This window comes from Diachasma alloeum, unplaced genomic scaffold, assembly GCF_001412515.2.
Source record: "Diachasma alloeum isolate Michigan unplaced genomic scaffold, Dall2.0 Dall_scaffold_00211, whole genome shotgun sequence".
NCBI classification, from domain to species: Eukaryota; Metazoa; Arthropoda; class Insecta; order Hymenoptera; family Braconidae; genus Diachasma; species Diachasma alloeum.
Genome location: NW_021680376.1, coordinates 1,437,473 through 1,449,546, shown reverse-complemented (window position 1 = coordinate 1,449,546; position 12,074 = coordinate 1,437,473). Strand labels below are relative to the sequence as shown.

The 12,074-nt window shown below is 36.8% G+C and overlaps 1 non-coding gene across 1 annotated transcript; it reads right to left on the bottom strand.

The window, feature by feature from the left end:
- Positions 1-8,473: 8,473 nt before the first annotated feature.
- On the bottom strand, positions 8,474-8,545 carry Trnap-cgg. The gene has a single exon. It is a non-coding gene; the product is annotated as a tRNA-Pro (tRNA).
- Positions 8,546-12,074: the final 3,529 nt, after the last annotated feature.

Here is a 12,074-nt window from a genome sequence, read left to right as displayed (position 1 = left end):
CTACTGATAAAAGGCACTGAAAAGCTGAAGGATTTTCAATAGAAATTGGCGAAGAGGTTGGGAGCACTCGCCGAAGACGAGTGAAGTGATGTTCACACATCAAGAACTGTCATCAATTCATTTAAAAAAAGCTCTCACGTCTAAAAATGAAAACACTGAGAATAGACAAGAAGCATGAATATTCGAGGGAATTTTACGACGAATAAAAATGGTTTTTTGCTGGTGACTCCACGACGTACAATCCTCAAGATATTGTCATTTGTTTAAGTAAATAACTTGAGAGCCAAGATATTTACATATCAGTGGCAACAGAATAAGTTGCATATTTCGTTATGATGACAAATTGATTGAAAAATCATAAACTTTTGCCAGAGACTCTCCACTGCAATCCCCTCCACCCGGAATATCTATCCTACATCACTTAATAATTATATTAATTTCTATGAGATGAGCGTATGAAGGGGGCGATTAATCGAAAAACATACCATAGCCAGTGGAGGAAGAGCTCACCATCACGCAGGATAGATTCATCAAGAGTCAGAGCATATAACGCTGGCATTCAATGGCCCCCGTGAGGTCTTCATCGAATCGCGACATTGAGGTATATCTCACCTACCGCCACGAATCAACTGCGCTCCAATGATTCTCATCACGTACAGGGAGAATTTAAAAATATATATCGCATACCTTATGTTGCTGGCGTGCTTGGAGATCGGCCTCTTGCTCTCTTCATTAGCATACTCCCTTTTGACCATGATCATTAGCACGAGAGGATTAATAATTGCGTCGGGTGAAAAATTAGGGTTACCCTATTTATCAAGCCTCATTCTCATTGATTCACTCGTTGGGATGCGATACTCAGGGCTATTTATCGCGGATTTTCAATTATCTTTTTTAAAAAAGCCGCCGGGCGCAACATTCAAATCATTCTGGAGGGGCATTTCAACGGGAAGAGGTGCTATTCAGAGGCAATGAATTGGTGATTTGCTTGGTGTAGAGTAATTACTGAAAAATCTTGTGTCACAAAAATTGCAATTTGAGTCTGTCGCAAAAGTTCATGATTTCGCAATCAATTTGTCATCATAACGAAATATATACAACTTATTCTGTTGCCATTTATTGATATGTAAAAATCGGGGCTTTTCAGTTACTTAAACATATGATAATAACTTGAGGATTGAGAGTCGTGGGGCCACGAGTAAAAAACCATTTTATTCGTCATAAAAATCTCTTGAATATTCACGATACTTGTCTATTCTCAGGGTTTTCATTTTGAGACGTGAGAGCTTTTTTTAAATGAATTGATGACAGTTCTTGATTTGTGAACATCACTTCACTCGTCTTCGGCGAGTGCTCCCAACCTCTTCGCCAATTTCTATTGAAAATCCTTCAGCTTTTCAGTGCCTTTTATCAGTAGAAATATTCAATAGAAAATATTTGATAGAAAAGAATCAATCAATTTATCATCATAACGAAATATATACAACTTATTCTGTTGGCATTTATTGATATGTAAACATCTTGGCTCTCGTTATCGAAATTTAGTGGTAGAGTAATCCCTGAAAAATCGCGTGTCACGAAAAACCCAACGGAAGTTGCGCAGTCGACCACTGCGCATGGAGGGAATACGATGCCCACAGTCATGTGTACAGGTACCACGGATCCACTCTCGAGTAAAGGTGCTCTCGCTGTCGCTACAATGCCCCACTGTCAATTTAAATATCTCGAAAACTATTGAAAAGTCATCGAGACATCCAGTGTGACAAATACAGGGAATTTCATAACAAATAAAATGGTTTTCAACTCACATATCTGCGAGTCGTAGTTTTCATGATATGGACGTTTGTGGATAGGAGCGCTCTCTCAGAGACTAAAGGTCTTAATCTACTTAGACAAGAATAAGAAACCATTCAATTCCTCATAAAAATCCCTCAATTTCTCACGTGGCATGTCTCGACGACGTCTCCGTGAGAACATAAATGGGGGAAAAAATGAATAATTAAAAAATCCGGGATTCATCATTATCACTAATCACCTCGCTAAAAGCCTCAACTGATTACCAAGAATAAACAATATTTTTTCACAAAACGATTGTGAATGATCCGACTAAAACCATAAACGAATCAATTCCTCCTCACGATTTCGCGTGATAAAAAAAAAGTAACTAGGAGATCGCGTGCATGAAAACTGTTAACCTCATACAGATCCCGTGTGCAAATGCCATATGTATAACCGACACCCGTGTCTTTGTGAGGTACCGATTCACCAGTACAAATATCGCGTGTTTATGTTAGCCATTCGGCACCTTGTATTTTTTTTACGTCCGATTAAAGTCTACTGGGGCCTTCAGTGTCCGTTTCGCAAAGCGTCGCATCATCGGGACCCGATTTATCGCACGGGCGTTTACCCGGGCCCCGAAAGTCTGACGGATTTCATGGCGAATGCAAGTCCGAAATCGCTGAGATATTTCACTTTTTATGGAGTTTTCGAGTGGAAATACTGGAAGCAGAATGAGTCAGTTGTGTTGCGTAAAGAGTGGACAATAAATTTAATTATATTTTTCGGGGATTTTACGGTTAAATTGCACTATAAAAGGTGGTGGCTTCGAGGCGTCTTCATTTAAGACATTGTGCACAAAAATGGGCTCGAAGGGCTTAAATTAAGACGTTTCTGATGTCCAAAAACAAAACGTTTGATAGATTAGACGTTTTCATCGTGTCGTGAAATATTTGTCACCAAATTTAAGACATTTTTTTGTCTTGGGGACAGAAACGTTTCGCAACAAGTGGACAATGGCATTTTTTAATAAGCAATGATGCTGTTCTCACCATTTTTCAACTTGATTAAGAAGCCATTGAAATATATTTTTCAAGCCCTGATTTCATTGCTATTACTGATGATTCTGTCAGTAACCATGAAAAAACCGATTTTCTATTTCAAATCGCATAAACAATGTGCTGTAATTCAACAACGAATTGTGCGACCCCCATCACATTCTGATAGAATCATGACTAATTCCATTTGTTGACAATTTTTAGAGTGATCGTTGAAAAATAGATTTTTCGAAAAATATCAATTTTTTCGAATCGGTACGAAAAGTTGAATTTTAATTGGTGTCAATGAATAGAGCTTACTAAAGTCTATATTCATGAAAAAATTCATGTAATTCGATTGATCCTGTATGAAAAAATTTAGAAAAAAATGACGAACGAAGAAAATGAAAAAACTGAAGTTATCCGAACACAAAAAATTGAAAACTTGAATTGCAGCTAGTTTTTCAAGTGCATTCATATTATCCCTCACCATTCAAAAATTATTTCCCCGACATTATTTCTAGTGAACTATTTCCATACCACCCCCTCTATTTTCATGCACCTCCGGCGTTTTAATTACCGCATGCATTACCTCGAACGTGCCTCCAAACGCGTGGGCGAGTATATCTCTCCTGGCTCCATCCACCGAGAATACCTCGTGGAAGGGACGAATAGAGGAGATGGATTCGTTCAATTATAGAGAAAAAGCCCTTAAAAATGAGGGGCGTCCCAGCGAGTACCTCAAGCCGTGTAAACGACTCGCCGCGGATGGATTGCTGGTCGTTGGAGTGGACAAGACTCTTCTTTTCTACGGGGATTTCCGATTTTGTTAATCGACGGTCCCGTGTCTTGAACCCTCGCGACCTTCCTGGCTGGAGCGTGGTAATAGGTAAGATATATGTACTCGGTGGAGCTCGTCCTCTGGGTCCTCGTTCACTCAACTTTTTTATTCTCGCGGTTTTAATGTTATTTAATTGCGGCTGTTAGTCCTCGGGGGAGACGAATATATACGGGTCGACTCTGAGAATAATGTGCACTGATAGAAATGGTGAAACGATTTAGTTGCTGTTAACGAGGTTTCTTAACTATTAGTAATTAAAATTGTTTTATTGCACTTGTGGACGAGAAAGAAAGTTTCCACCAAAACATGATAATTTTCGCAGTAGTAATTGCTTCCGTGAGACATTTATATGTCTTTCGGGTAAATACATTCGTTCTATAGAAAATTATATGAGGCTCCGGTTTTATCAAGTGAATGTCATTGAGTAGGGGAGGATGGGGCAAAACGGCCCCCCTTCAATCGTCAATATTTTCCGATTCAATAATCCGATTGGGATGAGTTAGAGCTCGTTTTGAAGAATGAAAAATTATCTTCAAAATGAAGTCGAAACTGGAAATTTTCACAATGTCATTCACAAGTTATTGACAATTGAAGGGGGGTCGTTTTGCCCCACCCTCCCCTAGTGTATATCTTTGTCCAATAAACACTTACAATTTCCATGGAACAAATGATAATTTCAAGAGGAAACTACAATTTTCTTGCCGATAACTGTGTTATTGGCAAAACTAAATAATTTCGAGGGGACAATCTTTTTTTTGGGAGAAAAAAATATTCTGTCCTCGTTAATATGTTCATAAACCTATGGAGTTCTCTCAGATCAAATGATTGTCGTAAAATAGATTATATTTTTCCCTGCCAACAGTTCGAATTCTTCTAGGAATATTTCTGATGATCACGACAAAAATTTAATTTTTGTGAAAGATTGAATTGAATTTTATTTAATATGGATCGATAGGGCTAAAAAACAATAGCAACAATAACTACAGTAAAGAAATGCTTTAATTTCATTGCAATTCGGACTTTTTACATGATAACGCCTCGATATCCCACAAAAAATCGTAAACTTAAATTTGAACTATTACAAAGCTTCCATTCGTGCGCAAAAAACTAATTAAAAAGAATGAGGATGTTGATCCCCGCACGCAATATTCCCTCATGATTAAACGGTAAATTTATCTTAAAAAATACGGTAGTCGTGCGAGACGTATGAATGATATCCACGCATGCAATTCAATCCGACCGAGAGACACCGAAAAACCATAAAAACCGTTTGCAAAAAGCACGCCGAGATAAAACGAGAGAAACCCAAGACATCAAGATGACGCCTGGTGTCCCGGTGCACTTGAATATCCGAAAACGGAATGATTATCGGGAAGAGAAGACGGATAATATAATCCAGAGTTTTATGATGTAATTTCGAGTTAGAAGTACGTCAGTCGAAACTAACTTACGGCCTCCTCGGGCTGTTATTATCGTTATTCAATCATCGTCTGTTTCCGTCGAGTTAATATCCTCTTCTTGGACCACTTCTGTTGAAAATTTTCTCAGCATGTCGTGGTCCACTTGCATTTGCATGTTCACACAGTCTGAAATGCTTGGAAAAGTGCCTCTTGTACTCGGATTATTTTCTTTACGCATTTTTTAATTATTTTTTGAATACTAGAAAAATTAGTGTCATGTATTGAGACACAGAAAGAATACATTGACGGGGGAAGAATATTTTTTTCGAGGAAAGAAAATTGAGAGAAATCTAGAATTCAAAGAGAGATCTCTCAGAATTTTCCTGATTTGTCATGAATTTCCCGGGAATAATTCAACTGAAATTCACTACTTTCACTGATTTTTCCATGAAAGCATGAATTTTCAGTGACAAAATTCCTTGAAATTTCAGTAGAAACGTTACTTGTTAGGAATTTCGTCTCATTATTTAATGTCATAATGAGCTCAATGTCGTGTCGTAGTGCTGCCGTCATAAAAAACGACTGAACACTCCTCAAGTGTCTCAAATTTGTTGACTTATACTTCGAGACATTCTGAAAATGCCTTGTCCATCAAACGTCTCGTTTACCGACTGAAAGTGCAAAGAAAAAAAAAATTATCAGCATAAAAAACTAATTGATATTTCATTATCATATTTATGTAAATAGCAACACATACCCTATTCCATTAAACTTTACGACTACAATTTTTACTTATTAAACAGATGTCCCAGATTGATGTCTACTCTTCCTCTTCTGAATCTTCCTTTTTCATCCTGAACATGCCTCGGAGCCATAAACGCAAAACGCATAATCCCACCAGGTTTTAATGCCATTCGATTGCCGCAATTTTCGGCTAAACATTCACTTTTATAGCAAAGAAGAGAGACTGCGACTGTGCAAATGTCTACTACTTTCGAATTCTCCTTTTATACGGCATGCGAAATTATTAACAAAAAGACATTTATCGAGGTGAGGATGAGCTGAAGGGTGGATGGAGGGGGGAGAATGATTGAATGAAAGTGTCAGTCACAACACGTCATTCTTCATGAGGTGCTCCGAATTGGCATTTATGATTGACCAGAATTATCGGGGTGATTTACCCATCTCGATGCCGATAAATCTCTCCCGGCAGCAATACAATTATTGTTGGGTAGTTATTTGGCTTTTCGACACTGACTATCAATCATGCGCATCGTGATTAGTCGATTCCGGATGTTTCAGTCACGCGGCATGGGGTTTTGCGGAGAATTTTCATGTTTCAATGTCGTAGGGTATGAAGATATCGAAAAGAATGTCTTCATGTCAAAAAGTGTGTGGATTCAAAATATGAAAAGTGTTTTCTGACATAAATTGAGAAGAGATCGTCCAACATTACGACATGATGCGATATCTACTGGCATTTCAACATGAAAGAAATGGATTCCAAAATGACGACATAACCAGAATGTCATCCGACATTGCGACATAAAAAAATGTTCGACATTACAACATTGAAAAAATATCGTCCGACATCACAACATGTCAAAGCGTCATCCACCGTTACAACATGAAATTAAGTTTTACAACATTACGACATAAAAAAAATGTCTTTCAACATTATGGCATGAGAAGGATGTCGTCCGACAATACGACGTAACCAGAATGTCATCCGATATTGCGACATGAAAAAATATTTTTTGATCTCAAGGCAGGAAAAAATGTCGTCCGACATCACGACATTGAGAGAATGTCGCCCGGCACAACGAGCTGAGGGAATGTCTTTCAACACTACGACGTAAAAAGTATGTCGCCCGACATGACGAAATAAAAAGGATTCTCTTTCAAGATTACGACATTAAAAGAACGCCACCCGACATAACGACGTCATAAGTCTCAATATGAGATACAAAAATAGAAATTTCCAAAAATCTCAAACGTAACAATGTTTATCTAAATCCTAAAGATTGTATATAAATTATTGCAAAAAATGTAACAATCTTACCTCCATCGCCATAAATATGCCGGCAAATCGTATGTAATTCGCGACATTCAATGAATCAAAAAACATCCCAAGAATTAAAATTCCCCATAAAATGTATTGAAAAACACTGAATACGCATTAAGCAGAGATGATATCGATCAATAAATCCAAATATTGTTGTGTAAAAGACTATGCTCACCAGTGGGTTGATTTCAAAATCTACGAGGTATACCTTTTTCGAGCCCACGAAATCATAAAACCGATCGTTTACGATCGTAAAAGGCGACGATGATAAAAATGAAAGAAAAAAATATATATAAAGAAGGAAGAGCACACACAACACCACGTGTGTATAATTCTCCACATAAAAACCTACCTGTATACCAGTAATTCGATAAAGTGAAACTACGTGATCGAACGGTAAATACCGATAAAAGTGAGAAAGATTCGAGGCTTAAAATTGGTCGGCTGTAGGGCTCCCCCTCTCCCTGGTATGGAGGTTTAAAGGTCGTCATCGAGCTCGTATATAATCAAATTCGTAAATGATACATCATTCCGGTGTTTTCGCATGAAACTTGAGACACGATTAATAGAACCGTGTGTTCCTGTCAGCTTTAACAAATACGGGGAGACACCGCGGTAATCAAATGTATCCGTATTATTGAAGAAATTGACGTCAGCGTAGGTTAAATATTTATGAGTCGTGATTTTTAAAAATCTGCGACTTTTTGGAGTTTGTACCATTCATCATTTAGATGTAAAATGTTAAAATTCAATTGTTGAATTTTATTGATATTTGTACTATTGGTATAATATGAAATTTCACATCGACTTCTGACGACGATAAACTAGCGTACGAAAGGGTGATAAGGGTTAGAATCTTCTCTGATGTCCATAAGGGTCAGCTTTTGATAAGTCAGATGATGACCTATGACTCGTAAGAATCATTAAGGTTAGGCTCATCAAGATCAGACTCATAAGGGTCATAAGAATTAGATTATGACCCTTGATTCATAAGGGTCTGACTGTGGCCCTTGATTCATAAGTCATAAGCATCAGATTATGACCTTTGGCTCATAAAGATCAGATTATGACCTTCGATTCATAAAGAACGGATTATGACCCGTGACTCATAAGAGTCAGATTATAACCCTTGACCCATAAAGGTCATAATCCTAGATATTCTACACATTCATAAGCATTAAAAACCCATAAAGATCATATGGGTCAGGAGAATTATATGGGAGTCATATAAAGGTCATACAGGAATCATAACCTAGGGGAAACCGCCCCCTAAAATCACAAAAAATGAAAAACAATCATTAATTCATCATAACAACAAAAAAATAGATTCTGAAAGAAAAAAAAATAGTCATCCGGGCTCGTCCGGGATTTGAACCCGGGACCTCTCGCACCCGAAGCGAGAATCATACCCCTAGACCAACGAGCCGCCTCGACTCCTCCTCCCAATAATCTCATCATCACTCACTCCTCTTAAACATCTTATCCAACCCGATCTCCTCTGAATAAAAAATATTATATAAAATTTCCTCCCTCGAGAATGAAATTTCAGACTAGAGAAATACATCATCTCCTCAACAAATACGAAATTACCCATTTTATAATGTAAACCTCTAGTCTATCCCCTAATAAATAATTTCTCAATTATTCATAAATTTCTATTAAAAATTCAATTCAATTTTTTCATTTAATTATTTTAATTTTATACATACAATACTCCGCAGTGTAATACTCTCCACAGCCGTTCGATACTCGAACAGTCCCCGTGGCGCTCTCTGTCGGCGCACTGCCCCAACCATTCCCACAGTTTTGTCCAAGCGTTGAAGTCCCCAGGGGCAATCCCCGTGAAAATAAAAAACTTAAAAATTTTCCAGACGTTTTTTTCCCGCACAACAATAAAAAAATATATCTTTTACAACTCAGTCTACCTAAGCCCTGTACCGTTAATATTTTCGTCAAGCAAAAACGCCTGCTCCATTCAAACAATTTTATAACGGTTTTTATTATTACAACGATCACCGTTGAACTCACAAAAGTACCTCGATTTTTAATTAAAAGAGCGGAAGAATGTGGAGCTGTAAAACCCAAAAAGGGACACCCGATTAACAGTTTCGGCACGATGAGGGCCATCATTGCTTTATGGCACCTTCGACCTTTTCCGCTCGGTGGCCACAATGACGACAATTGCTAATGCTCCAGTACCCCTCTCCCCCTCAAAACTACTCAGGTACTTAATCCTCATTTTCAATTCAGTAATAAATTTTTTTTCGATGTGGATGTTTGCACTCGGCACATGCATTTCCAAGGAATTACAGGATTTTTCGGGGAACAGAAAAATTTAGAGGGGGCATCTCTCCCCTTTGTGGCTCTATTTTCACTAGAGATAACTGACCTAGATTTGGGATACAGACAGGGAATTTTTCTTTTCACTTTCATTCTTCAGATCGTCTGCTGTGAATTTGGGAAAGGTCAGGTTTATGACTTACTAGGTTTGAACGGAAAAGTGGAATACTTATATTTTTGGAGATATTTTACCTGGAGATTATTCGGGGGTCATCAGAAAGGACTCATAAAAAATAGTTTGAGATCGCAGTCGCGACACTTGGAGTCGGTGGGGGGATGGGAATATTCATTAATTTATTTTCATGTATTTTCTTGAAAATAAAAAAAATGAAAATTTTCAAACTTATGCAGTCTTCATTTGAACTGAAAAACATGATTTTGCTTTAAAAAAAATTTATTTGATCCAAATAAAGCCATATCTACTGACATTTTTAATACAATATAACGAGAATGTCATCCAACATCGCGACATGAAAAATGTCATAAAAACAACATAACAAGTGTTAATTGGCATCTTTATTTGAATCGAAAAAACATTAATTTACTCAAAAAACACTATTTATTTGATCTAAATAAAGTTTCTTTAATTCAAATGAAGCATTTTTTTCTGTATTTGAACTTCAAAAGTCCGAATTTCATTGTCTATAAAAAAAGTACATTTTGAAAATTGAAAAAAAAACGAAATCATGAAAAAAAGACAAATGTATTCGATCCCCCGCGCCTCCCCACCTTCAAATTAAGCGGGTTATTGATGAGTTGTTTCACATTCTTTGTAAGTTCAACCGAAATTTCCCAATCATTCTAATGAGACTATTAACAACATTCAATGTCTTATCACTGTCGCCACCGCCTATCTCTAATTAACTATAGAACAATAGAATTCAAAAATAATTCGAAAAAATGTAGAAATTTTGTTGACAAATTGAAAAATATTGCCCCCAGGGGGTCATGCGTATAATGATAAAATATCGTGTGAAGTAGTAAGAGCTCATACTTTCGAATAACTTCGACACGATTGTCCGTAAAAGTATGGCTATATCAGTATCTGTACGAGAATCATAATCTCTTTAGCTGTACATTTTCAAGCCATTCCATGTATTTGTGTTTAGAGTTAATTACGACCACGCCGGAGGGTACACAGACATAAATATCATTGATTATTGTCCATGCGACCTTTCCCCAGGCAAGGAAGCATCACAAGTTTCTCGTATGAGTGAAAATTCGTTCGACATCTATGGAGTGAAGACATCGTGAAGTGAGAGTGCGTTTTCAGGGTAATATATTATTATTCAAAGAATTATTTATCCTTCTTGTGATGGTTATGTACGAATGAATGTTTTTCAAACCTGATGTCCTAGAATGTATTCTCAATAGTGGATGTGAAGGCCCTGATACCCTAGTAGCTACATTATTCGTCATTTACTTTCAACATTTTTTAAAATTCTGTTTATAATCCTAATATCGTGATATTGCAGCATTCCTAAGTCTGATATAATGTTGCCAACATTCCTCATCTCGATAAATTGTAATTATTCTGGTGTTTAAAATTTTTTTGTGTTCTTAATCCTGATATTCCTTAAATCCTGATACCCTAATCCTAATCCTAACATATTCCTGGTCTCCATATATTCTTAATTCACCTAAATATTCTCAATTCTGAAATCAAAATATTCATAATCCTGACATTATCATATATCTATCATTCTTGCAATCCTGATCCTAATCCTAATGTATTCCTAGTCTTGATATAATATCCCCAATTTTCCTAATATTGCAATAATTTTTTTCATCTCGTCATATTTTTACGATTTTAGAATTCCTGATCCTTTCACATTCTCAATCCTAATATTCCTAAAATCCCAATGTCCTAATCTGAATATATTTCTACTCCTAGTCTAGATATTTAATATATTCCTATTCCTAGACTTGATAGAATATTCCTCGTTTTCCTAAACATTCTCAATTCTCCTATTATAATATTTGTAATCTAAATATGATACGATTAAGTATTTCTCATTATCTTAATCCTAATCCTGATCTTAATCCAAATATATTCCGGATCCTGATAAAATACCCCCGATTTTCCTAATATTGCTATAATTTTTCTCATCTCGTGATATTTTTATCATTTTCGTATTCCTGATACTTTCATATTCTCAATCCTAACATTCCTAAAACGATAACATCCTAATCCTGATATACCCCTAACCCTCAAAATATAAAATCCCATATTTTCCCTATATTCCCTATATCATCCCATCTTCAAATCTACCAACACGATATACTTCCCACCCTCCTAATCCTAAAATCCTCAATCCTAAAATCTTAACATTCCCACACCTACCATTACAAACCCCAATAATCCATACCATCTTCAATGATCAATAACTCGAGAACGGTAGAGTCGAAATCCTCCATTTTTCTACCCTCTCAAGCTATTTCTCCAAGCTTAAAAATTCCCCCTATTGAATCCAAATCGCATCATTCATTCCAAATATATCAACCATCAAACCTGAACAACCGTTTGCAATCGTCACCTCAATCGCCCCAAAATCCTCCCAAAAAATTTTCAAAACCCAAAAACATCATTCACCTCCCCCCCCCCCCCCTCTCAA